The sequence below is a fragment of the Grampus griseus genome (assembly GCF_964374135.1).
Source record: "Grampus griseus genome assembly, chromosome: 4".
Classification (NCBI taxonomy): domain Eukaryota; kingdom Metazoa; phylum Chordata; class Mammalia; order Artiodactyla; family Delphinidae; genus Grampus; species Grampus griseus.
In genome coordinates, this window is record NC_138997.1 from 25,203,903 (window position 1) to 25,229,186 (window position 25,284).

A 25,284-nucleotide genomic window follows, 5' to 3' on the forward strand; every position below is an offset into this window, starting at 1 on the left:
CTTAGTTGTTCCTTTATCTCTCAACACTTTATTATGATTTATACAAGAAAAAGCAGTTCATATTTTTATTAATGAATTCTACTTGGAACTTTAAAATTCCAAAGAGTCTGTGTGTGTGTGTGTGTGTGTGTGTGTGTATGTGTGTGTGTGTGTGTGTGTGTGTGTGTGTGAGAGAGAGAGAGAGACAGAGACAGAGAGAGAGAGACAGAGACAGAGACAGAGACAGAGATAGACAGACAGAGAGAGACTATACTGTGCCCAGGATCGAGGTCTGGGACCACTTCATTACTTTTGGGAAAAAGTCCTTTTGGTATTAATATATGGAAGCCCTTTTATCATTACAGTAACTAAATTCTTTTGGATGTGGCCCAAAGGGAATGGCTTGCCTTATATGAATATTGCTACCATAACTTTTTTAGGCATATACACATGTGAATATCCACACACAGACTTGTTTTATTGTTAAATAATAGAATAAATGCTTCTTTATTGTGCAAACTTTCACAGCTAGGTGGCAATAAGGAATACCACCTTTTTATTCAAGTGTTATATTTTAAAATCTACTTATTAAAACACGTATTGTGGTTTATCAGCTCCACTGGTGCCTCTGAAGCAAGGTCTCATCAGCACCATTTAGAAGAGCTCAATGTGCAAAATAACTTTTAAGAGTTACTGTCCTTCAATAACATGGAATCTATTCAGACTCTGGGAGGAATTCCGAACTTTGTGAGGTCACGTCGAAATGGAAATATCTGGCTGTTTCAGTCTAGGTGGGAGCCATCTGATTTCAAGTCAATTTGTTTAAATGTCTATTGAATATCCACTTACATGCCAGGCATGGTTCCAAATAATTAGAAGAATTAATGAAAAGTGATCCGGTAGAAAGGGTGTTAGGATATTGCAGGAAGAAGGAAGGGCATTTGCAAAGCTATGAAGTTGAGCAGGGAGGGAAAAAAAGTATCAAGTGGAGGATTCAGATACCAGATCATCAAAGGTCTTGGAGGCCAGGAGAGGGAGCTTGGAGCTGATCCTTCCAACAATGTCAAATTATTGTGTGGGCCAAAAGTTCATTTGGTTTTTTTTGTAAGATGGCTCTAGTAGCACTTAGTTGTCTTTAACTTCATTTGAAACAATTTTGTTAGATTGTATTGTGACAGCTGTCATATCAGCATGCATTTTAAAAAAGACTTATCTAAATTGGTGAATTTTTGTGTAGCCATTTTAATATTGAAGACGGAAGAAAAAAGCAACATTTTCTTCATATTACGCTTTATTATTTCAAGAAAGGTAAAAACACAACTGAAACACAAAGAAAGATTTGTGCAGTGTATGGAGAAAGTGCTGTGACTGATTGAACGTGTCAAAAGTGGTTTGCGAAGTTTCGTGCTGAAGACTTCATGCTGGACGATCCTCCACAGTTGGGTAGACCACTTGAAGTTGATAGCGATCAAATCAAAACAATAACTGAGAACAATCAATGTTATACCACGTGGGAGATAGCCGACATACTCAAAATATCCAAATCAAGCGTTGAAAATCATTTGCACCAGCTTGGTTATGTTCATTGCTTTGATGTCTGGGTTCCACGTAAGTAAAGCAAAAAAAACCTTCTTGACCATATTTCCGCATGCAATTCTCTACTAAAACATAATGAAAACGTTCTATTTTTAAAACAAATTGTGACAGGCCATGAAAAGTGGATACTGTACAATAATGTGGAACGGAAGAGATCATGGGGCAAGCGAAAGGAACAACCACCAACCACACCAAAGGCTGGTATTCATCCAAAGAAGGTGATTTGTGTATATGGTGGGACTGGAAGGTAGTCCTCTATTATGAACTCCTTTCAGAAAACCAAACGATTAATTCCACCAAGTACTGCTCCCAGTTAGACCAACTGAAAGCAACACTCCACAAAAGGCATCCAGAATTAGTCAACAGAAAACGCATAATCCTCCATCAGGATAACGCAAGACCGCATGTTTCTTTGATGACCAGACAAAAACTACTACAGCTTGGCTGGGAAGTTCTGATTCATCCGCCGTGTTCACCAGACATTGCACCTTCGGATTTCCATTGATTTCGGTCTTTACAAAATTCTCTTAATGGAAGAAATTTCAATTCCCTGGGAGACTGTAAAAGGCACCTGGAACAGTTCTTTGCTCAAAAAGATAAAAAGTTTGGGGCAGACGGAATTATGAAGTTGCCTGAAAAATGGCAGAAGGTAGTGGAACAAAAGGGTGAATATGTTGTTCAATAAAGTTCTTGGTGAAAATGAAAAACGTGTCTTTTATTTTTACTTAAAAAACCGAAGGCACTTTTTGGCCAACCCAATGTTAAAGGGGGGGTATAATGAGTTAGTAAAATAATTTAGTAAATGGAAAATGAATTTGACTTTGCTTCTAACCTAGCCACTTTTACCCTTGTTATCTATCAGTTCATCTAAATTCAGATAAAAGAAAACAGAAACTTATATTAATGTTAATTATGGAATTTCAATAGCACTAATAACACTTCTGAGAAACAGTATGATATCTGTGATAGGATAAGAATTTTCCCCCAGGAAGAAGGTTGAGCATTGTCACCACTCTGGGAACATCTGTCTTGTATTAGAGGGGTCGAACCCACACTGGTATCATATAACACATGGGCACCCATATTCTTCCTGGTGCCCGTTTCATTTTCCTTTGCAATAGTGGAATAGTAACAGTATTAGTAATAATACCAGTACTACTAATGGTATTTTGCTTCAGTACTTTTATGTACATTTAAAAATTTGACCTTCCTCTACTGAAATAGTTGGTTTCCATCATATCCCCACTTTATGGATGATGAAACAGGTTCAGAAAAGCCAAGCAACCAGCCCAAAATCACACAGGAAATAAATGTCAAAGCTTGGACTAGAGCCTGCTTTGTCCAGCTCCAAATCCTGAACTGACTCCAGTGCAGCACTGGTCTCTGGGTAGCAGATTAACAACCAGTACAGTTTCCTACAGAGTTCTGCTAAGGACATATATGTCATGATTAGTTGCTATATGACCTTGGCTTCCAGCTGATCACCAATTCTTAGAGATGCTCTCGTTCTGGAAGGGAGAGCACTATTATCTCCAGATTTTCCTGCTTGAATATTTTAAGTGTATGGTCACCAACACACAACAGTTCTTACAAGGACTTACGACATTTGTTGCTAAGACATTAAGTTTCCTAGTGAATAGGATGTATCTTCTAATTCTAGTTCACAATTCCTCATTATTTTCTCAAGAATGGCTGTTCAAGTTCATTAACTAAGAATGAATTGTTGCACAAAGCTGAAAGTTGCTTTTCAATTGTATTAGGAAATGAGTCAGCCATGGTGCCGTTAATCCTGACAAGAGCACCATAATTAAGTTTTGGTGAAGTTGTTCTAATTATTATAAAATAATAATAGCTAATATTTATGGAGTACTTGTATTAGATGACGCGCTAAGGACTTTCTGTGTGTTATCTTACGTAATCCTTACAACACTATACAGTGGGTACTGATATTATCCCCATCTATTAGGGAAGGAAACTGAGTCTCAGAGACACTGAGTGACAGGAAAAGGCAATGTGAGGAATTCAATCTCTATCTCCCTGACTCCAGAGCCTGTGATCCTGAATTGTGTAAACAAAATCTTTGCAATCTTACACTATTTCCCCAGGTTTATATTTTAAGAGTAAACCTAAGAGGAGCTTCAAACTCAGTATGTCTTTTTGATGACATGAAACAAATTGAGATATAAGCCTTTGTGTGACATGGCTGATACAGTTTTTTAAAGTCGCATTTTTGCAAATATCCATGGCAAATATCAATGGTAAAAAGGGTAAACTAAAAAGCTAAACTGTAACTGCAATAGTCACTGGAAGCTGGAAAATCAAATAAACACGCTATTTGCTCTTGAATATATCTGATTCCTTCTCCTTTCTCTTTCCCAAGTAAATTCTATACAGATGGTTAAAAACAAACAAGTGGTAGATGGGCACTTCTAGCAAAAGATGTTACCCAACTCCTTGCAGATTCAAGGTCAAGCATAGTTTTAGCATCCTTGCAATTGAGATGATGTGTTAAGCTTTCTTTTTGCAACACCTGAAGAAGTTAAGTCACAAAGCGTCTGACTTTGATTATCTCTTAAAAACCTTTAGAAAATCCATTTACACCTCTGATGTGAACGACCAGGTGAATATATTTCAATGACTTTAGTGGAAAGGAAAAAAAAGTGTCACACCTGAGACACTGAGATTTAGTCACATTAAAATACAAACCAGCATCACCCTCCCCAAATAACAACAAAATCAACAACAAAACTGTGAATGCGCTTCTCTCGGGAGTAGAGCTTGTAAAAAAGGTAAAACTGAAGTAAATTATCAATTTTTAAAAGGAGAAAAAATTATCAAAAGGCTTCGCTGCAATAACTATTGTGATCACACAGCTACTAAAACTAACATAAGGCTTCTGTCTCCAGGATATTAAATGTTGAGTCTTGGAAATGGTGCTTCTTATTTTTTAATTAAACAGCAATAACTCAATTTTCACAAAATAACAGAATCTCAGTTTTCTAAAGGATCTTAGTTGAGGCTGGTCCAGTCCTCATCTGAAACGTGACCCTCCTCTGTCTCCCTCACTTGCTCCTGATGTGAGGCTGTGATGGCCACGCCTTTGCCAGAGAACTTGCAGACAGACACCTGTTCCTGCTCTCAAGGCACACACTGCCCGGCTGACGTTCTTTCACGGTGAGAAGCTCTTTCTCAATCTGAGCCCAAACCACTTCCACTGATGCCCTGTCTTCCCCTTGCAGCAACTTAAGGCACATCTCACCCCTCCTTTCTTTCTTTCTTTTTTTTTTTTTTTTTTTTACGGTAGGTGGGTCTCTCACTGTCGTGGCCTCTCCCGTTGCGGAGCACAGGCTCCAGGCTCACAGGCCCAGCGGCCATGGCTCACGGGCCTAGCCGCTCTGCGGCATGTGGGATCTTCCTGGACTGGGGCACGAACCCGTGTTCCCTGCATCGGCAGGCGGACTCTCAACCACTGCGCCACCAGGGAAGCCCTCACCCCTCCTTTCTTGTGATGGCCTTTTAGCTGCTGCTTTTGGATGGTGTACATAAAATCTCTGCACTCTTAAACTATTTCCTCAGGCCTGTAGTTTAAGAGTAATGCTGCAGTGAGCATTTGGGTCCCCATACTAAGTCTTGTCCAGGCTAAAAGTCCTCAGGCCCTCCCACTGTTCCTCCTGGTGGGGAAGGGCGGTTCTGAGCCTTCTTTTATTTATTTAATTTTATTATTATTTTTTTTTGTGGTACACGGGCCTCTCACTGTTGTGGCGTCTCCCGTTGCGGAGCACAGGCTCCGGATGCGCAGGCTCAGCGGCCATGGCTCACGGGCCCAGCCGCTCTGCGGCATGTGGGATCTTCCCGGACCAGGGCACGAACCCACGTCCCCTGCATCGGCAGGCGGACTTTCAACAACTGCGCCACTAGGGAAGTCCCGAGCCTTCCTTTAGACATCATCTTATCCAGACGAATTTAAGAGTCCACAGCACTTGCTTAATAAAAATTGACCAAAACTTGGAAATAAGGCCAAATGAGGACCGCATGTCCTTTCAAAGTCACCCTGGAGATTTGTCTAACGGGCCAATCCAAGGATTACTTACTTAATTTCCTAGAGGGATATACCTTTGTTTGACTTCTACTTACTAGTGATTAGGGCCCAGACTATCAAATTACATGTTCACTTACAAAGCTTTTTCCAGTAGAGAAGGAAAGAATTTCTATCTAGTAGAAGAACAATCACAAAGGTTATGGTTTTATTACCCTGCAGAAATTAGCTGGTTCCGTCTCTAACTCAGCAAACTTATTTCGGTATGTTTTTCTGATGGACCAAATAACCCCTATTTCTATCATTCCTTGAAACCATCTTTACCATCCTGCCGGCTCCCTCATTATTCAGTTAAATAAATATTTGACAGGCGTCCATTCTATATTTATAAAAAAGTCATATTTTCAACTTTTGAAGATTATGCTTTGACAACTCCTTTACTCTGAACCTTGCATTTATGTTAATGCAAAGATCACTTTTATTTTTATTTTTTTAAGATTAATACTAACTTAAACTCGCAGGTTGTCTTAATATTTTGTTCTGTGGTCAGTATGTAGTGATATCTTAAAAAGTAGTAGTAAAGTTTAATTTTCAAGAATGAAATTGTATCAAACCAATATGTAATGAGTGACATTGGCCAACACATCCTAAGCAATAAATTTAAAAGGGGTGGTATGGAGAATTTTGGAGACACCTAAATTAAACCAAATGGTCAGGTTATATGGCCTCAGGGAATATGACCTTATAAATATGGCTCTCAAAATACGTAGTTGAGGAAATTTTATAGAGGAAAGAAAAATGCATTAGGAATCTAGGGAAGGGCAGTTGGAAAGAAAGTGGTGGTTGACTGGTAGGTGAGGGCCTCTTCCCTCCCCTCTGCCTATATTTTCCTCTTTAAAACTGGGCCTTCACAGAGTCAGTACCTTAAAATGCCCAGCTAAGCATTTCTCAGTATGTTCATAGCTCTGTCGGGACGGGTATATCATAGCAGCTGATATGAGCATTCTGGCTTGTTCACCAGGCACAGTGCACTGTAGTAAAGTCAGATGCATCAGACTATTTGAGCTTGATAACACCAGCCACTGAAAACATCCACTTAATTCTCTCTAGTCGGAGTCCATGCTTGCCAAGAAAACACTGAATAATAATTTTGTTTTCCACATAGTATTTCTGATAGGAAGAGAAGACCCTGACTAGTTGACACCAGTCTCCTAGAGCACAACCACATTGGGGGGTGCTCATGATAGTTGAGTTTCTGGACCCGCAAAGCTAAGGGTCTATTCCTGGATTCTGGTGACCCCATAAAGCAATGTCACCCTGTGAGGCCTCGCAGCAATAGCAGTTGGCTTGTCTCAATGGCATACATTTCATTAAACAGACATTTATTGAGTGTCAACTGTGTACAGACATGATGGGTGCTGAGGGAGAAAAGATTCCAAGTCACCTAAACACATAAAACTTTATAGTCATTTTAAAGTGGACTCTTACCTAAAACTCCAGAAAATAGTTTCTGTGAAGTCCTTGGGGTTGTCTTTAAAGACTGTCTTGGAAAATCTTTGTTCTTTCTTTTCTGTTTTTCTTTTCCTACAACCACTGTTAAGCACTGCTTACCCTCACTAATATACTTAGAGTGATTTTTGATTTTTCAAGCCAAGTCTCTGATATGCACATATTTGATCTTTCATTGATGGTCCATGCCCATAAGGAGTTCCCATTATAGAAAGCAGTTCTACCTTGTCCTTCTGTAACTTCAATGCTTCTGTTAAGAAATGCCTCTACCACCTTATTCTCAAAAGATTGGGACTGGGCTTCCCTGGTGGCGCAGTGGTTGAGAGTCCGCCTGCCGATGCAGGGGACACGGGCTCATGTCCCGGTCTGGGAAGATCTCACATGCCGTGGAGCAGCTGGGCCCGCGAGCCATGGCTGCTGAGCCTGCGCGTCCGGAGCCTGTGCTCCGCAGCGGGAGAGGCCACAACAGTAAGAGGCCCGCGTACCGCAAAAAAAAAAAAAAAAAAAAAAAAAAAAAAGATTGACACTTTTTTTTCAAACCAAAATTAAGATATATATATATATGTATATATATATACACATTTATATATGTGTGTGTGTATATATATATATATATATATATATATATATATATATATATATATATATATATATATATCACCACTCTGGCTATAGTTTAGAGAAGAAATTAAAGTGGTGAAAAATTAAAGGGAGGGAGACTAACTAGGAGGTTGTTCAGTAATCCAGGCAGGAGTTGATTTGGGCTAAGGAGATAGAACCTTAGAGATCAAATTAGAGAGACAACACATTCAAGAAATATTTGAAATGTACACTGGTAGATTAACTAAATATTGGGGGAGTGGTGATAAAAAGAAAGGAAGGATAGTGTCTTAATCTTCTGAGTTAAGGGATTTTTAACCAAATAGGTAGATTATAGATCAAATTACTGAGCCAGGAAAGCACTGGGATGTATAGGTTAATTTTTTCTTGAGGAAGATGATGAGTTTGAGGTGTCTACAAGGCATCCAGTTAGAGATACTGTAAGGAGTTGGATATATGGGACTTAGGCGCAGAGTACTCTGGACAGTGGCTACAGATGAGTGAGTCCTCAGCATTTGGTTGGTGGTTTACTGTTACAGAGAAGATAAGCAGTTTAGGAATACAGAACATATATTAGAATTCAAAGGATGCCTAGAAGAATACAGTTTCAGTGGGATGACTGAATGAAAGTTAAACTGGAGTAGATTGAGGACTGAGAAGGAAGAGGAGAAAGAAAAACAGAGTTTGGACAATTTCAAGAAATCTGACTGTAGAGAAGAGGAAAGAAATAGAGCTGAAACTCAAAGGGGAATAAAGATGAGGGAAAGGAAGCTTGCTGTTTGCTTTGTTTTTGAAAGGAGAAACTTAAGAATTTTCAAAATTCATAAAAAGGGGGGTGGGGGATGGAGATTTAGTAAAGAAAAGGGGTTATACTTACTACCCCTAATGAAGCAGCAGGGAGAGTTCCAGTGCACAGCTGGAGGGGCTTAACTTTGGAAAAGAGGTAGGGCCGACACCTCTTCATTGTAAAAGGAGAGTAAAGGATAGATTAGGTACAGATGAAGATAGACTTGTATGCTTGATGTTAGAAAGTTGAAGGGACTTTCATTTAAAGCTTCTTTTTCCTATATTAAGTAGAAGGTGAAGAGTTTTACTAAAATGAGGTGAAGACAGGTTCAGAGAAAGGGGAAAGTCAGTGATTGGAAACCTGGGCTGTGACTCATGGGAGAGGGTGTCTAAAACTGTGAAGGGGCTGAGATTTTACCAGACTTGAAGATCACAAGTTAGCCTGCCAGAGCTTCATGGATGCTGGAAGCAGACACAAGATTCCCGGGTCAGAGCCAAAGGACTGTGTCACTCACACACATTAGAGCGAGTAACCTAGCATGACGTTAGCATCAGTTCCCCTTGCCCCCAAGTCAAGGGGGTGGTACAGATGGGCTTGGGTGGATGTCTGCATCTATAGTGGGTTACATTACAGGAAAGGAATACTGAGTTTAGGAAACCCAAATCTTTTTTTTTTTTTTTTTTTTTTGGTACGCGGGCCTCTCATTGCTGCGGCCTCTCCCATTGCGGAGCACAGGCTCCGTACGCACAGGCTCAGCGGTCATGGCTCACGGGCCCAGCCGCTCTGCGGCATGTGGGATCTTCCCGGACTGGGGCACGAACCCGTGTCCCCTGCATCGGCAGGCAGACTCTCAACCACTGCGCCACCAGGGAAGCCCCCAAATCTTTTTTAATGCGCAGTAAGCAAACTTGCCAGTTGTCCCAGAGGGAGATACTATTTGTATCTTTCAAGGCAGTTCACTATACAAACATCCTTGAAAAGAGAGTTGGGTAACAAAGAGCAGTCAGGGCACAAGATGGATAGAAATGTAGGAGACACGTGGAGAACTGTCTTCCAACAGAGGAAATGTCCAGCAGACCAATCTAGTTGATACTGGACACCTAAACATTTGAGCTATTGGGCTCATTATTGCTCCCTTCAGATATCATCACTGAGCCAATGTCCTTATACAAGGAAATGATCATTAGATAATCATTTTTTTAATTGGGGTATAGTTGTCTTACAATGTTGTGTTAGTTTCTACTGTACTGTAAGTGGAGTTCCCTGTGCTATACAGCGGGTTCTCATTAGTTATCTATTTTATATAGTGTATATATGTCAATCCCAATCTCCCAGTTCATCCCTAGATAATCATTTTTAAATGATCAGAAAAACTTCTCTCCAAGATAACACTGATCCTTTAACAGTCCTTGGGCACTATGACTCAAATAAGAGTCGAACCAACTGAACTGACTTCCAACTCATAATTCACTCTCTTGATTTTTCTAAATGGGGAAATTTTAAATCTTTTTGAAATCTACATCCTCGCCAGACTGAACTGTGGTCTGTAGACCAGCAGCACTCACCTCACCAGGAAGCTTGTCAGGAATTGCTGAATCTCAGACCCCACCCCAGATCTACTGTACCACTATCTGCATTTTAAACAAGATTTCCAGATAATCTGTCGACACATTAAAATTCAAAAAGAACTGATTTAGGCTCTAGAGCAGGTGTAGGCAAACCTTTTCTGTATACGGTCAGATAATAATTATTTCAGGCTCTGCTGGCGATACAGACTCTTGTTAAAATTACTCAACTCTGCTATTGTAGCTAGAAAGCAGCCCAAACAATAAGTAAACAAATGGACATGGTCAAATTTTGCCCAAGGGCTGTAGCTTGGACCCCTGCTGTAAGCATTGTTTTAGATTAGCAATTACATTTGAAAAAGAAATAAGTTATTGTAACAAACTTTTACTTTTAATGACTTGGTTTTTAGTGAACCCAAGCTGGCTTCTAAACATCACAGCAGTTCCTCTGTAACTGCTTATAACACACTATTAAATTATCCAGTCTTCCAACTTTTCTCCAAACTGAAAACAAAATTATCAGTTAATAGTGTGTAAAATCTACTTTTTTCCTCTTTTTGATATTTGCAGTGACATTTGCACATGGTCAGCTGCTGCTTCTACTCCTTTTCTTTATGATTTGTCAAAGACAGAGATTCTGTAATCTCAAACATTAGTTTTCTCAGGACCCTACAACGTAATTTGTCTGGGCCAGCAGATAGAGTCCGCTTATCTGGAGCCTACTTTCCTTTTTCCAATATTTACTTTAGCATTTCTAATCTTAAGATGGTTCTCTTTGCCAAAGATGATGGAAGCAAAGGGAAGGGCCAGCAGGGAGGGAGAAATTAATTAAGGATGCTGAACAGCACGCATAATGTGTGGCGTTTAGGGTCTTAATATCCAGAGCTGTATAAGAGAAAAACAATAACACAAGAACACAAAAGGGGAAAAACATGTACATTGCTAATTAGAACTATATAGTGATATATAGTAAAGCTGAAATACGGTGCTCAAATTCATGATTTTTCCTTTTCCTTTTTAACTGAAAAAGTCAATCTTTTTTTCAGATTATGTACACTCATAGACCTGTATTAAAACTATTAAGTTGGATTTTTCTATCCAGATTAAGAGTGATAAGAACAATTTGAAATTCACCTAAAGCCCACAGTGAGATGCATATGGGAATTTTCTGTATTTTCCAAGAATCTTTCATGTAAATGACTTCTAAGTGCATAGACATAACATGCAATAAATATTTTCCAAAGGACTTTCTTAAAAATGCTTATCTGTAGAATATATATTAGACCAAAAATGCAGCAAAAGGAAATTAAGTCAAAATTTCTTTTTTGATGACACAAGCTTTCATAGCTGAGGGAGGACTTGCCAGGGTTCACTTTGGTTTGCAGGTCTCCACTGTGGGTACACAGCTGCAAGCCAAAATGCTGAAGTTTTGTTTTCCCTGGTAATGCACGTGGCGGCCTATTAAGGGTCATCGTAGCACAACAAACATTTTACACAAGAAGCACAGCTCTCACAAAATGTCAAGAAGATGGTCCCACGTTACCCAATGGTCAGCCCAAGTTCCTACGGTCTGAATATTATACGTAGGAGCCTGTAGTATCTCTTACTTTGGAATCACTGCTTCAATAATACCAAATACCACCATCACCAAAGGCCAACATTTATTAAGGTATATTATGTACTAGGAACTGTGCTAAGTGCTTTACAAACATTATCTAGCTTAAAATTCCAATAAGTAAATTGATTATCCCAATTTAATAGGTGAGAAAAGAGGCCTATAGAGACTAGGAAATACCAGGAGGCAGAACCCCAGCCAAAGGAATAAAAACAAAAGTTGAGAGGTCAAGAGATAGGCCAAACATAAGAAAAGTAGAAAAGAAAAAAGAAGAGCAAAGGAGGAAAGAGGAAAGTCAAAATAAAAAGATAGACAGGAAATGGACTGTCAGAAACCCATATAAAATATGTAATATAAATTAAAAATAGGGTCAAAGATCACACATACAATCTACCAGTGGTGTATGAATATATGAAAAGAATGCACCAAGTAACTCTCTCGGGTGACTAGGGAAACACTGAATATTTACTACTCACTGGCTTAAAAGATTTAATGTGTATCTACCATTATGCTTGTTGATGCCTATAAGAGAATAGCACCTGGCATATATTAGGCACTCAATACATTTTTTTGCTGAACAAATGAATGAATGAATGTATGTCCACAAGTGCTTCTCTCAGGGAGCAGCATATCCATTTGATGAGAAACACACACTTTCTGAAATGCTTTAAAACCCTTATGTTTGTAATAATAACAAGACTAGTTGACATTTATTGAATGCCTACTTTGTATGTGTCAGGAACTACTCTATACTCTTCATATGTACTAACTTGTTCAGTCCTCACAACAAACCTATGGGAGGTGCTGCTATGATTCCCATTTTAAAGAGGAGAAAACTGAGGTGTACAGCAGAAGAATACAAAATTCCCAAGCAATAAGTGGCAGAATGGGAAGCAAGCTATGCATCTGGCTCCAGAATCCATGGTCTCTATCATTATATGTTTACATAACGGTTAAGAGTTCTCTGAAAATTTAGAGATATCAGAGAATTTTAGCTGAAAGGAATATTAGAGATAATTTGCTATCTCATTTAATAGATTGCAAAGTTGAGGCCAAAGGTGGCAGTGTCTCTCACCCATAGCTTCAGAGTTGGTGGAAACAACAGGACTGGGACAGGAAGTATCTCAAATTCCCTGCCCAGTTCTTTATTTCTGACACCACACTGCCCCTTAAAAACCAGCTGAATAGAGCAAAACTCACAGATGGAAGACTTGAAAGCTATTATATTATTAAATATGAGTAATTATTTATTATTTTATTTATCATATGCATAAGACAAAAAAGACATAGACAATAAAACTAGAATGGACTATAAAAGGATGTTTTGAAGGAAATCAAATCTTGAAATAGATGCTCTTCCCCCCTCCCCAAAGTCCTATGAATTGTCAACGTGGCTATGGGAGAACAGTTTTGCAAAATGTTGCAAAAGCAAGGAAGAGATGTGGAAGATGGAGAGAGAGAGTATGAGGGTCAATGAGGATGGAGAAGGGAGGCAATGAAAGGCGATTTATGGGAGATTTGGGGAAGGGGCTTTTAATTCAGGTCTCTGGATGTTAAAATAAACTTCTAGAACAACTGTACATTGATTTTCTTTTTTTTTTTTTTTTGCGGTACGCGGGCCTCTCACTGTTGTGGCCTCTCCCGTTGCAGAGCACAGGCTCAGCAGCCATGGCTCACGGGCCCAGCCACTCCGCGACATGTGGGATCTTCCTGGACCGGGGCATGAACCCGTGTCCCCTGCATCGGCAGGCGGACTCTCAACCACTCTGCCACCAGGGAAGCCCCATTGATTTTCTTTTAAATAAGATATTCAAATTAATGGTTTAGTCAAAACCAGTGTTCAAACTTAATAGACCTTTATCATAAACAAACAACAAACAAAAAACCCAGACCATGTGTACACATGTGAAATGAATGGGCTTGGCATAGCCCATCCATTTCTTTTGGATGTGTCTAAATGACAGCACACGCTGCCACTAGATCTAGCTGTGACGATCAATACTGAGTGTAAAGATGGACAAAATGAATGGAGACAGCTGCAGTCCACTTGCCTTGTCTCATATATCAATGGTCTGATTTACTCTAGTTTTCATAATATTCCTAAGCCAGAGCCAAGTGGCCCTGAACTTTATGACTCAGAAAGGCTTCAGCTCAGGGATGCAGGTGGATTAACCGATGGCCCCTAATTAATGTCTGTTCCTCATGTAAGAATCCTTGGTCCACAAATCCTCCCACCATCACCAGGGCAGAGGCAGTAGAATCCTGATATTCAGGCTGACTTTTGGGAGTCTTTTCTTTCCTAACACAATTCCCACCATCCATGTCTGTTTTAAACAGGTTTCTCCTTAATAACATGTTTAGTTTTATTAAATACCAGCGGGCAGGAGAAGAAAAACATACAGTGTGATACTGGGGTCTGAAGAAGATGGATCTTAGACCCTGACCCTCTCTAGGGCAGTGCTATCCAAAGCCTGACAGGATTTCTGGAAGCAGATAGAAAAGCACTGATGAGGTGAGGAAGAACATTGTCGTACCAGCTTATAAGAAGTGGTATATAGACCTTGCCATTTTATGATCATGTGATTTTTTTGGTATAAAAAGTTCAATAATTAATACAATAAGTAAATCACTTCTGCACCATTAAATTTGATCTTGACACCCAGGAAAATGAGAATGAGCGAGCTAAATTTTTTTGAGTGCTTAGACTTTTATCCTCAAAATTCCTATGGTGAGTTGCTAAACCAGTCCTGACTCATTTTTTGGTTATGTAATTATATACAGCTAATTCCCCTTAATGCTTCAGTAAAGATTCATGTTATACAGTTATTTCTGGAGCTACACTATTGGGTGTTGTCACTAAGGGGTTTTTAAGAAGGAAAAGCCAATGTTTTCACTCAGAAATGGCTGTAGGTATCTTCACATCAGATATTTATTTTGAAATGTACGCTGTTAATCACTTCAATATCTTTGGAACTTAAAAGTGCCCGAGAGCAAGAAGTGATCATCGGGTAAATCACATCAATGAACTTAACTAAGAGTCTTTAAGAACACTGGAAATCTATGTCAACATAATTTTTCTAGTTCCCCAGTAGAGGGCACCTTCTACACACTTTGACAGTCAACAAAAAAAATCTATGCACACCACATCAGTAAGAACCACTGTATGTTTAAAATAATACAATTTGTGTCTATGAATGGATTTTCACTAACAGGTAGCTATAAAATGTCATGAAATTTTAAATATGTAATTAGAAATCGAATATACTTAATAATGAGTAATTAGCATTTTATGATTAATATAAGTGTTACTGTGGGAACTTTAAAGTAGCAACCATTTAGGTCACTATGATAGATAGTAAGTGAAATATAAAAGGTAAATGATGAGAGTACTGTTCCTTAGTAAACATTTTGATTGAATTTCATTATGACTGACATAGCTAATGTGAATGCATAAAATCTAAGAATAGGCAAAAAAAAAAAGCCATAAACATCTCAAAGTATACTTAACTTCCTTTGTTACTATAAACTTTGAATTAATACTTATCAATGTTCATATTTTAAATGATGTCAGATATAAGAATGCAACTATACATGCGTATTTATGTATTTGCAAACAGAGTAAAATTCTCCTATAACACATCTCATTACTATAGAGATTTGGACATAATGTGTTATGTTTTCATTCATTCACCCATTCAACATTTATTTACTGAGCACTTACTATATGCCAGAGACTATTCTAGAAGTCAAGAATACAGTGTGACAAATCTGACAAAATTCCTTACCTTCTTGGAGCTTATACTCCCACTAATAAAAAATACTACATCATGAAGGCTTCTGAAAAGATTAGCTTATAAGATAGATGCTTACCATGTCTCATAACACTAGTTTCATTTTTTATTAGAAAAGTAGGCTTTGTTTTTAGAGAAATATTACAAGGAAAAATGAAATGCTTCAAATCTTAATATTCAAAGACCACTTGTTGACCTTAAATAAAGTAATAAAGTTGATTAGAAAAATATTAATTGTACGGAAAAGTACAAAATGAAAAGTGAAATTTTCTAGCACCCCACTCTCCCCAGAGATGTTAACAGTTTCTTGTGACTCTATCCAGAAAAGAATATACCAGTATTCATCCATCATTCTTTCCACCCATTCATCTAGTCTTCTTAAATTATTCAAATTTATACAGTTTTCTTAAGACAATCATATAATCAGACAAAAATACTTACTATACTCACACTTCACTATATTTCTTGGAGTGCTTTCCATAAAAGAATGTATAAGTGTACCCCATTCTTTTATTTGACTCATTTTATTTTTTAATGTAGAAGTATTTTATAACATTCCATCTCTAAAACCCTCAAAATTCTAGTTTTAAAAGTGGTTATATAATTTTGTCTGAAACTGATAAGAGCTGTGGAATGTGTCGTTACTTACTGTGTGTTTTAATTTGTGGAGACTGGGAATTTATGGATTTCAAAAAGAAGCCCGGAAAAATTACCTTTCCTATAGAGCAGCAAATGAAAAAAAAGGAATCAACATCTGCTTTGGGTAAAAAGCTTACCAATAACTCCATTAGATCACACACAGGGTAACATCTTTAGCTGTGAATTAGAAATTCTAATACTTTTTTTTAACTAGTCAATTTTTATAATAGTTCTGTGTTATACAATCATCATTTTTTTGAGTTCTACTTAAAATTTTTCAATTAAACATGTAAGAATTACTTTCTCTCTATTTATAATACTGCTTAAACCATATATTTATTTCAGTGCAACATTTGATATTAAAATGTGATCATCAGAATTTTTTTAATTTATAAAAATATTATGCAAAATAAAATACAGGGCACTAGGTGGTGCTGTGGGACCTTCCAGATAAACCAACATTGCAACCTGCACTTCATTAGTTAGTTGTGTGGTTGATTCTATATATTTAAACGTACATTACATATTTTTTTCTAGATAAACTAATGCCATGTAAACAATAAAAATAACATAATAGAAAAGCAAAGTTTTGATGATGACCTCTTTCAAAAAGACATGACTCCCTTTCATACTCTAGCTTCTATGTTAAACTATTAAAAAAATCTCTATATTATAAATGTCACTTTTGAGGCATGATTCTTAATCAGTTATTTTTCATTTATCTTTAATGTTATTTTTTAATATGTATGCAAGAATAAAAAAATCAGTGAACTGATGAGGATGATTATAATTTTTGTGACTTTGTTTGAATTTAAAAAAAAAATCCCACAAAGACTCAGAGGCAAAAAATATACAAATCAATTATCATTGCAAAGTAAAGGAGCTGTTACAGTGGAGGATTACTGGACTGAATGTCAATATTATGACATAGTATGAGTGTGTTTTGTGTTTGGTAATTGCAATCATTGTTGCTTCTGTTGTGGTCATCCATTTACAATGCTTGCTGTCAGTTTATTTATCTCCTGTAAAACTAAACTACAGTGTGTGTGTGTGTGTGTGTGTGTGTGTGTGTGTGTGTGTGTGTGTGTGAAAAAGAATAAAAAATCAGCAATTATATATTTTTATCAAATAATTTTCTATTAGGCAATTTCCTATTTCACAGTACACATTGTGTTCTTGGGTTCTATTTTTCTATTCTCCCTAGATGTGACTGCTTGTTGTAGAGCTGTTAATTCAAAGGCTGACAGTGGCCAGACTGACAAGGTAAATGTCTGAATCAGGCCATGTGTAAGATAATAGGGAGTGAGGGCACCCTAGAAAAAACAGAGTATAGGCATTCAAATCCAGATGAAAAACAAAACCAGCACACGTGTGCACACACTCATACCCCGACACCCCCCTATGCAGGCCAAAGAAAGCACATCTGTGGCCTGCGTGAAGTCTGTGGGCCACTTATTTGTGACCTCCGACCAAGGCCAACACATCCCTAACCATGAATCTATGAGTGACGTATTTGAAAAGAAAATCCAATTTCAGTTCGAATGAAGGAGTGCCAGTGGTGTTTCAGCTGTCCTTCTAGAATGTTTACATCACTTGTATATATATCCCTCCTTAAAGAACAGAAATCACTAATGATTCAGGAGATAAACTGTAGTGGTCAAGAGAGTTAATTCTCCGCGACAAGCTACTGGTTCAACGAAAAACATAGATTTAGCAGCCTCCCTCTAGCGGCAGGGTCTTCTCTTCCTGGAACCACTTGTATGACCCCTCTAATGGGGTGTGGGTGGAGGGGTGAAGCATTTACTATTGAATGCATAGAAATATATGATTAACATACATTTTAAAAGGGTAGATGGTGATGGTGGAATTTATATTACGGTGCAAGGTGTGATTAAAAGGAACAAAAATAAATTTTTGACAAAAGCAACAACACTCATCTAAAGGAATGTGGTCCTTTGAGCTTGTTATTGAGAGAAGCCAAACTCATTTTTAAATGATGCATCATTCCAAACATTTTTCGCTGTCTTCAGAAAGAGTTTGTGTGCCACATAAGAAAATAATATAAAATCATGTCATTCCTGAACTGGAAGACAGCACAGAGATTAACAATACTCTTGTTACTTTAGCTACACCTCACAAGGCAGTTCTTCTTGAAAGATAAACATGGTGAAGCTGCGGTCTCCAGGAGAGGCTGTGCCGTAGAAAGCTAAGTGACCTGATGCTCAGAGGAGGGAATCACAATTTACTTTGCATAGGGAATAAGCCTTACACCAGAAACCAAGGCAAAACCAGCATGCTTCAGGAATTTCAAATATTGTCTAAACATCCACGAGAGTCTCTACTAACATTGAAAATCATTTGGAATTTTTAGAGAATTTAATGCGTTCAAACCCAGATGTACAGAAGAGGTGATGAAAGGCAGAAACAGATTAGAGTCACACTGCTGAATTCTTTTCATTCACTTTTTAGATTGCCTGAAATGCCATCTCACATGAGCATCTTTTAACTTAATAAGCATCTTGGTTTTCTTTTAATTGCATGCCTTCTTCTGGAGCAGCAGTTCCCCAGGGTCCCTAAGACCATTTTGGGGGCTCAGTGAGACAAAACACGACTTTCATGATAATACTAAGTAAGACACTCTTTGCCTTTTTCACCTTCATTCTTTCACAGTCGTACAGCGAAGTTTTCCAGAGGCCATCCAACATGGGATACTGAGAGATTTTATACAGAAACAGATATGAGACTCCAGCTGTCCTGTATTAAGCCAGACATTAAAGAGATTTGCAAAATGTAAAATAATGGTATTGTTCTCACTGGTTTTTCTTTTTGTTTCGGAAAATAGAGTTATTTTTCATTAAAATATGTACGTTTGCATATCACGGGGTTTACTGTTATTTAAAAATGAATTAATAATTTCCCAGCTTTAATTTCAAACGTGGTAAATACAGATAGATCTAACCGATACAAATGAAAACTCCTTGGGGTTTTCAACAAACCTTAAGAATGTAAAGGGGTCCTAAAAGCTTGAGAACGCTGTTCTTGAGGTAAGCTGCTCACATCTTAGTCTAAATCAATTCTGTTAGGGTGCTTTCCTCTAAATATTAATATGAATGTAAAACTTCTATCGAAATGAGCTTTGTTAGAAATCAGGGAAGGTAGAGCATCTGGGGGTAGGAAGCACTCATCCAGGCAAGGTGAGCCTGTCAAGCTTGATGCAGAGGGGTAAACAGAGGCAGGAGAGCTAGGGGCCCAGGTGGAATGACTCAGGTAGAAGAGGGAGCAGAGAGGGAGTCAGGAGGGTGCAATGGCAAAATGTAGCCTGGGACCAATGCTACATCTAGAAAGGGGTCATTGCTCTTCACCTTCTCTTACCTCTTATACTTTGGGAGACTCCAATCCAGTCTCCACACTGAAATGCAATCCTTCATTGGTTTCCAACTCGTCTTTAAAGACCAGGCATGACCTACAACACCCTGTATGATCTGCTTCTGCCTACCTCTCTATTTCCATCCCTCCTCATTCTGCACTGGGCTCTCCATGCTCCAGCCCCGGGGCCCCTGGTCTGTTTCCTTGACTGGGCTATGTTCCCTTCCACCTGCAGACTTTGGTTTCCTTCAGCCATCAAGGAAGGCTTCCTGCCAATATCAATTTCCCCTGAACATGCACTCTTATGGTATCATGGATCTCCTTTGTAGTACTTCCTATAGTTGCAATTTTACAATTACTTGTATGATTTTTAAATTATTATCTGTGTGTCCTACACTAGACTGTAAGCTTATGAGGGCAGGGGTCATTCTTATTTTTACTCCATCCTGTATTCCCTGTACCTAGTAAAATGCCTAGGACATAGTACGAGTTCAATTAATATTTTTGAATGGAGGAATAAATGATTTCTTGCTTCTAGGACTGATTAATAATTATAATAACAATAATAGGGAGTATTTACTGAGCATAGACACTGTTCTATGTACTTCATGAATGTAACATAATTCTGAAAATAAGCCAGTGGATAGGTACAATTATTATCCCCACTTACAGAAGAAGAAATCGAGGCACACAGAAGTTAGACCATTTGGCCAAGGTCAAACAGTCATTTTTGAGGTCAGGATATGAACTCAACAGTTTGATTCTAGAGCCTGTAATATAACTGTCATTTGTGGGCCCAATTTCTACTCATAAGGTTGCCATTCAAAATTATTTCCCATAGAAATCAACAAATGATTTACAAAGTTTAGGAAGCTAATTAGCAAATTGATGAGTGACTCTAATGGGGAACTGTGTAATATGTTCTGGAATTAAAGGTAACTAAAAAACAACAAACAGTCATTTTTGCATTAGTGCTTTTGTAGATTTCTGTGTTTCAGCAGTTAAAAGAGAAAAAAGACATTTGTACATTCTGTTTTCCAAAAGTAAAATGGGATCCAAGAAATAATGACAAAAACGATGTTCTCTTCTAGACCTCTAGAACTAGATAGTACACATGTTAAGATATAGAAAAAAAAAATCTCTGATCTTTGAGAAATTGTATTTTTTAAAAAGGAAGTGAACCCAAATAAAGCAATGAGCCTAAACTTTCCAAATTAAATAGATACATGTCCTCCTCCCCAATCTGGTTTAATTTCATTAAAAATTTTCAGTATGTTTATTTCTTAACAAACACAGGTTTTATTTCTATTAACCTGGTCATTTGAAATTACAAATTAGTCTCATGAGTCTTTCAATACAAAACATAATTGTAATTCAAATCTATTTTTTCTGTTATCACAGCATTCTTAAGAGCGTATGTCACTACAAGAAAAACGAAGGGCAAATCTAGGAATACTACAAATTCCGACGACTTATCATCTAAAACCTAACCATCTATTTCATCATTTTTATGTTTAATTTCAATTTTATATTGTTAGTATCTTTGTAGTTCTGTTCAGCAAATAACTATTGGACACCACTCTATGTCAGCCATATCCTAGAAGCTGGGGAAACAATGTTAAAGGTGGCCTGGTCTCTACTTTACAAGAAATTACGGTCTAGTTGCGGTAAAGTAAAAAGCCAGAGGCCAGATAATGGAGGGAGGAAGGGCTGTTCACCTCACCTAACTGAACGAGGGATTCTGAAAGGAGTGATGTCTAAACTGAGGCCAGAATGATGAGTAGGAAGGGCCAAGAGACAGGTGGAGGTGGAAGGTTCTGGAAGTGACCTGGGAAGTGGGGGGACAGCGTGTACAAAGGCCTAAACACAAGAAAGTGTGCTCATGGCATTTAGGACAGGCAGGATGAATGGGATGTAACAAGCACCGTTCTGGCGGCAAGAATCTCACAAATTCCTCATAAGATAACCAGTTATATCTACTAGACTTCTCACCTTCTAGTAAATCAAAGAACCAGAAAGGGCAATTAGATTAAGGGATACCCCAAAAAGTGCCATTTGGAATTTTAACTTTCCTCAGCACTAAACTTTTTAAAAAATATATTACCAAAATGTTAGCCAAACCAAACACTTCCAGGGCTGCTAGGTTGAGAGATGGTTGGAGTGGAAGGTAGGGTAGTAAAGTTAGGAGCTTAAGACTGTCCGAATCTTCTATTGCTGGCGAACGTTCTGTTCTCTGGAGAATATTTATTAGTATGGCAAACTTACTCCTTCTGGAATTTTTGTTACTTGGCAAGGAGTTATTTCTATTCAAAAATGGAAAATTCAAAGACCTGAGACCCCTCACCGTTTGGTAATCTATATGGCTTGTGTACTGGTGCTGTCTGCTGGGCCTCAAGTCATCAATTATGTACAGAAATGTACAGCTACAGCAGTAGCCAGTGTTGTGGGCCGGTCAGGGGTTTCCTAAGAGGAACAAAAACATCTGACTGTGTCTTCTTTTAGAAAACACAGGCTAGGTGAAAAGAGGAAAATCTTTGAGAGCAAATATGGGTAATCCTCAATATATAAATTAACTTCTTATAATAACTGGAAAATGAATTTTAAAAAAGTACTTGAAAAGAAACCAAAAATATAACTAGGGGGAAAAGTCTCAAAAATAGATATATGAAAGGCTGACATTAATTCATTAAAACCACACACTTTAGAATATACATCCATTCCTTACATATTTGAGGAAAAGTAATAACTAAATGGGGTCACCAAGCTCCAGGCTCTCTGAACCAAATTCAATGGATTCTATGTTTACAACCAGGAGTAGTCAATGTTATTTGAAATAAAATGTCTTGTAATCCCCAAACCTCGCTGGCTTCTGAGGTGTGAGATTCCATTCTAAATGAATGAAGCATTATTTAGACACTGACCAGAGGGTACAAGGACTATGACTGAAAATGCGATCTAAGATATCTTACGGAATTTTCCCTATTATCCCAAACACAAAAGCTTTCCCTGGGATTTCAATAAATGTAGCTCTACCCATTGCTGCAGAAATTTAGTTATTCTCCCTTTCTCTAGTGGATAGCTGGGGTAGCAGCTGGTGTGTTTTGTAATTAAAACGTGAGAAAGATCTCTCTCAGTACCTAGATAAATGTGCTCAAGAAAATTTGGAGAAATGATTGACTTTAAGTAAAATGACTCTATTTCCTTTCCTGTAAGATATCCGACAAGCTTTGAAACATCTAAGAGTGAGAGTCGTGCTTTCAAAAAGCATACCGATTTCTTCTGCAGGAAACTATCGTGCATAAAAACATATTTACATTTATGTAGATTTAAATGCACATGTTTGAATGTATATCCTGATTGTTCAGCACTATCTGGGTGGAATTTTTAAGGCCTGACTTTTATAAAATAATTTAGGTGACATAAATATTGTGAAGTAGCTAGAAAAAGATATCATAGTTTTATATTACTTTAAAGAGTATCTAACAGTCTCATTTTGTCATTTCTATAGAGGTTAGATCAAATGTCATATTATTTAGCCAAATCTATAAAATTGAAAGCATGTTTGTAAATCAATGCTAAGTCATTAGGGAATGCCTGAAACAGATAAGAATTAAATCAATTTCCTTATTTCTTAGATTTAACTGGAAATAGTTTGCTGAGCATTCGTAGAAACTGTAATTTAGCAAAACAGTCTCCTGTGAATGCTAAAATACCTGAATTTCTCAGCTCTTATTTTTTAACACATGATCTCTGCCAGTTTAAATGTGAAAATTCTGACACATTTAAACACATGACATATCAAATTAACTACTTACTAATACAGTCCGTTAAAAAAGACAAAGCTACAGTTCCACAACAATTATACTTTAACTTACTGACTTCCATATTTTGGCTTATGTACAGTTAATTGAAGATATTGCAAATTCAGTGAGAAATGGAATTGAGGCCATTTAAAAAATATCTTTCACTGTAAATTTTTAAATTCATGTTTTATTACACACATGAAATGTGAAGAAAATCTTCAGTTACCGTCTACTATATGACAGGTGATTTACATAAATTATCTCAATCCTTAGAAATTTATTACTGAATATTGCTCCAGTAAGGTACATAACTTGTCCAGGGGTCACATGGCTACTGAAAGCCCCTCATGTTATCCATCACTCAACAGCATACGACTTCCTCCTTCTTGAAACACTTTGTTCTTTGGCTTGTGGAATATTGCAAACTCCTCTTCTACCTTCTTCTCCTAGATCTTCCTCCCTCACTTAGTTCAGTTCTCTTAGAAGACCTTCCCTGACTGCCTTATCTACCCCAACCTGCACCTACTTTCTATTCCTTTATCTTGCTTTATTTCTGTTCACAAAATTTATCACCACTTGATATTATATTTAGTTATTTGCTTATTGTGTTTATTACCCCTACTGTTCACCTATTCCTACCCCCCAGCGAAGGTCCCCAAGGTTGGGATATTGTTTGTCTATTTCCCCCTGTATTCTCAGTGCCTACAACAGTGCCTGGCACAAAGGTGGCCCTCAATAAATATGCTGACTGAACGGCTAGAAGTGTGAAGCTGGGATTCAAATTCTGGTCTTTCTAAACTCTAGGGATATGATTATTTTACCACACCTGGTTTAATTTCAAATATAGCGCACCTTCATTAAAAGTTTCCAAATAGTAAACTCCAAGGACACAATACATCTTTACAATGAATCCTAAAATCCTGTCCCTCTCTGCTCTACCCAAAGCCTATAACTAAAGAAAGATGTTTTACTGAAAGGAAGGGAGTGAAAAGTCACCTAGTCCAGGAAGAAAGAAGAAAGGAGTTAACTTTTTGCACACTTACCTTGTTCTAAGTACTATGTGTATAATATGTGTGTATGTGCACGTGTGTATTTGCATGTCCATTTCTGTATACATATAATTCATTGCTATTTTATCCTCATGGCAATAATATAAAGCAAGAGAGTGGGCCCTGGCTCCCTCCTTGAGAAGCTTACAGCTGAGAGGCTGGGACGGAGAGAGGCTAAAATGGGAGCAAACTGCAAGTTCTCCACTGGCCAGGCAAAGACGTGTCAGTTTTCCTCTGGGTCAAGTGACCCAAGGAAGAGATGGACTCAAGTCCTTCTGACTAGGACTCCAGCCGTAGGAGTAGATCACTAAAGGCCAAGGGCTGCAGCTGGCGTGTTAAGAGGATCACTGCCCATGCCAGGCAATGCTGTACTGGGAGGTTCCTAGTGAAGCAGGATTGCTGAAAAACCCGCAGCAGCGTCCCCCCGAGAGAAAGAGCTGGCCTTTGGCGATGTGCCACACTCGGAGGGCAGCAAAGCCCGATTATAAGCCAAGACACATCACTGTGTCCCTTCCTCTCTGGTCCCTCCTTCCCCCACGTACCTGATCCTGGAAGGGACAAAAACAGTGGCTCAGGAATGGGACAGGAGGTGGCCCAAGGATGAGAGAAGAAACCTATCACAGTTCTCCCTTCCTTACTGCAGATGGTTGATCGTGAGTCGATGGGGGAGGGGAAGAAAGGGGAAAAGCTTTCAATTAGCTAAGAGACTGAAGTTTTGACATTAGACTGGACTAGGCTTTTTCTCTATTTATTGAAGTACATCAAACATGGCATAAATTTTTACACATATATCTCATACACATACATACATACCTGGGTAACTGTCACACAGATCTAAATATGAAACATTTCTAGTAATCTAGAAAGGTCCCTCATGCTTCCTCCTAGTCAAGTCCCACTCAGCCAAAGTCATCACTATTCTCACTTTCATTGCCATGGGTTAATTTTT

General features: G+C 38.1%; 1 protein-coding gene across 1 annotated transcript in view; it reads right to left on the reverse strand.

The window, feature by feature from the left end:
• The window catches only part of SLC10A7 (solute carrier family 10 member 7), a 250,841-nt gene that overhangs the window by 78,470 nt on the left and 147,087 nt on the right, over positions 1-25,284 (reverse strand). The gene's annotated exons all lie outside the window — the stretch shown is intronic.